This window comes from Miscanthus floridulus, chromosome 1 (genome assembly GCF_019320115.1).
Source record: "Miscanthus floridulus cultivar M001 chromosome 1, ASM1932011v1, whole genome shotgun sequence".
Classification (NCBI taxonomy): domain Eukaryota; kingdom Viridiplantae; phylum Streptophyta; class Magnoliopsida; order Poales; family Poaceae; genus Miscanthus; species Miscanthus floridulus.
Window position 1 is genome coordinate 156,536,919 of NC_089580.1, and position 3,953 is coordinate 156,540,871.

The window sequence follows — 3,953 nt, forward strand, 5'->3', positions numbered from 1 at the left end:
CAACGACGACAGCGGTGGAGTAGAGCGGCTAGGCCCATCTTCCCTAGTGTCCCGCCGAGCGTGGCGATGCGTATGAGTGCGTGCGTGCTTGCGTGCATGAGTCACTTGCTTGGGTGAGACAGCGGCGATGCAGGGCCTACACGGTGGTGTGCACGCGTGGCAAGCCAGTGCTGCAGCGCTAAGTCGAGCCATGGTGACCGCGCCTAGTCGCTGACATCGGCCGGAAATGTGCCATGCATGATTTTTAAAGCGCCCCAAAAATCAAATTCGTTACTTCAAACGCCGAACCACCTATTCTATACTCAAGAAGGCATGTTAGGCTATCAAAATCATCCATGAAACCATACCACTAATTAATCCAATTCGCCTACAAAAACTTCCAAACTTGGCCTTGTCAAACCGTTTTCGGACTTAGGAAATTTGACTAAGTCTCGATCGGATTCGCATCGAATTTGATTTCTAAGCTATTGGGTACGCTAGCTAGTGAATTCCTTTTGCGACCTCAAGTATTTCATCGTCACCTACCCGGTTTATACTTCTAACTTTACTTAAATTCCGTATATACATTCTATAGCATTTTCGCTTAATAAAAATTGATTTACAACCCTAAGTACTATAACTTGACTATGAAATGTAACTTTCATTTCGTGTTACCGAAATTGATTTACACACTATTTTACATACACTATCACATAAACATGATGCCCATGCAGTGTTTTAGGAAAAATTTACAATGTAACACCGAGGATGTTATAGTACATGGGCACACTTTTGGTACCCATTTCGTGTGACGCAGACAACGCATTAGTTCCTTTGGCTTTCGCTTTGGTGGAGAGGGAGAACAAAGATAGCTAGGGATTGTTCTTGTGGCTTGTTAGGATCCATGTCATTGGCCCTCATAGGGAGGTAGGTGTCATATCTGATAGACACCAGGGCATACTCAGTACCATATAGGAGCAGATTCTAGGGTATGCACCTTTGCACCACCGTTGGTGCACTCGACACCTTGCCGAGTGTAGGGACCATGACGCCTAAGAGGGGGGTGAATTAGGCAACTTAAAAATTCTAACTCTAAACTATGGCCTCTTTTGCTAACCCTAGCAAAACCTATGCAATAGATAAACTATCTAGATGTGCAACAATGGTTTTGCTAGTGTGTTGCTATCTCTACCGCAAACGTAGTAAAGGAATCAATGTAAATGCGGAAGCTAAAGAGCAAGGTAGAGATATGCAAACTCCCTTTGACGACTCCGATATTTTTACCGAGGTATTAAGAAGCGCGCAAGCTTCCCCCTAGTCCTCATTGGAGCCCCTCACAAGGGCCAAGCTCCCGGTCGGGTAACTCCATGGATAGCCTCGGGCCTTCTCCACACGCAAGTGGGTCTCCGATGTGCCTCTCGGCAAGCCTCTCCCGGATGCTCCCCGCCGTCTTCACTATCAAGCTTCTGGCCAAAACGCCGCGGGTCTTGTTCCCTCCGGTACACGGTGGCGGCCACACCACAAACGCGGTTGGTGTGATCTCACAAGACTTCAAGCCCCTCCGATGTACAACACTTGTGCTCGCAAGCACGGGGTGGCAAGAGGTATGCAAACCTCACTAAACACTAGGCAAACACCTAGAGCAAGCGCATAAGCAGTGGTCTAATCAACCTAAGCACTTCGCAGAGCACTTATGATAATCACCTAATAAAACACTAAGCACTATGCATGTGGAGATCACTAAAATGGTGTATCAACACCCTTGGTATGTTTCCTTAGCTCCACACTACTCAAATGGCCGGTTGGGGGTTGTATTTATAAGTCCCACTAAGAAAGTAGCCGTTGGGGTCGAACTCCCGTGAAACTGCTACTGACCAGACGCTGAATCGTCCTGACCGGACGTGTCCGGTCATCCTGACCGTTGAGCCAGCAGTTTACTGATCGGACGCTGGCCAGCATCCGGTCGCCTGCCACCGGACACGTCCGGTCATAGATTTGCCGCTCTGGAACCTTACTGTAATCGATCAGATGCTGCTGTCCTGCGTCCGGTCGGTTGCCGCCAGCGTCCGGTCCAGTGTCTGGTCGCCTATTTTGCCGAGCCACTTGCCCAACGTCCGGTCGCAGCGTCTGGTTGCTTATCCAGCGTCTGGTCCTGCATCCGGTCACCACAGTGAGCTCATTTCTTCGCGATCTTGCATACGGCTTGGTTCCAATCTTCATGCTTGGACTTGGCTTGATCTTTTTGGTCTTCTCTTGTGCTTCAAAGGTCTTACTTGAGGTGTTGATCATCGGATCATCACGTCGCCTTCGTCCAAGTTACGTCTTGCACCCTATTGAACTACAAAACAAACACTTGCAAATTCATTAGTCCAATTTGGTTGTGTTGGTCATCAAACACCAAAATCCAAAGTAAATGGGCCAAGGGTCCATTTTCCTTACAATCTCCCCCTTTTTGGTGATTGATGCCAACACAACCAAAGCAAGCAAATAATAAGAATTTGGAAGATAAAAACTACCTAGTTGCTAGGATGCAATGCAAAGGGCAAGGTTATATGATACTAATTGATAGATACTAATTGAAACTTTACTTAAAAGCTTGTCTTGGCCTTGCAAATGTCCCCATGTGATATTATGGATTAAAGCCTAGCTTTCTAAAAAAATCACCCATTACTTAGACTAATCCATAATTCACTTTCGTCCCTTTCTCGGACCATTACTACTTGTAACTAAATGCTTGTCTTTGGTCCTTCAAATTCTCCCCCTTTGGCATCAAACACCAAAAAGGAAGACATTAGTAGCACAAGGGAGGGTCAAATTTCATGATCCTTTGTATATAGAGTGAAATGGATCACAAGATTTGACTCTCACATTATATAGACTAAGCTCCCCCTAAATATATGCATACATATGGTAGAGAGCAAAGCATATGCATAATTAATAATTTATTGTACAAGAGAGTTTAATCTATATAATGCATGGAGAAAGCATATAAATATGAAATGAAATCAACATGATGATGCTAATTGAAGAATGATGCTTAACTCTGAGGACTCCAATTTCCTTACAATGAGACTACTACACATGTGATAGGTTTGAAAAAATTGATACCATTTGAACAAGTGTTAGTCTCAAAGCATCCAAGTTGTAGATTAAGCTCCCCCTAAATTTGTGCACACAAGTGTTGAATACTTGTAAAATTTGTGCACATTGATTTAAGTATCAAAATACCACTTGAAAGATGATATTTGGGAGAGATTATCTACAATTTGGACTTTGGCACATATTAGATAATTAATTGTAAAACAAGCTATGTGTCGTGCTCCTAAACAATTTTAAACCATGTAGGTTTGCTCCAAGGGTTGATAAAGAAACCGAGCAAGCCTACCATATGATATATCTATTGAATGCATGACAAAATATTTAAGCATGTAAATGCAAACATTAGGCATGAAAGATAACTAGATGCTTTAAGAGCATATCAATTAAAAAAACCAATAAAAATGGATACTAATTGAAAGTAATGACATCTAGTTACCTATCATGGGAAGGGGAATTTGGGTCCTTAGTATTTACTAACCTACTTGGCAATGACTTTGTCCATCATCATGCACCCCATGAAATGCACCCAAACTTTGCCAAGACTCCAAATTCCCCGTTGTCCGACGGACTTCTCACTTCCCGTTCGGGATCCAAACCTTCTTGGTGCTCTTCATGTTGGAAATGATTTCCTTTGGCACCCAAAAGCGTTTGACCCCATTGTTGGCTTGCTTATTCACCTTGATGGCCACCACCTTGTCATTTTTCTTCTTCTTCAAGAGATAAGGTGTGGAGGCCTTCTTGTCCACCTTATTGGTGTAGGTGTTGGAGAGCTTGCTTGTTTGCTTTTTCTCCTTCTTCTTTGCTCCTCCCCCATTCTTCACCTTGCACCCATAGGACTTGTGACCTTCCTTGTGGCACATGTAACAAACCATGGT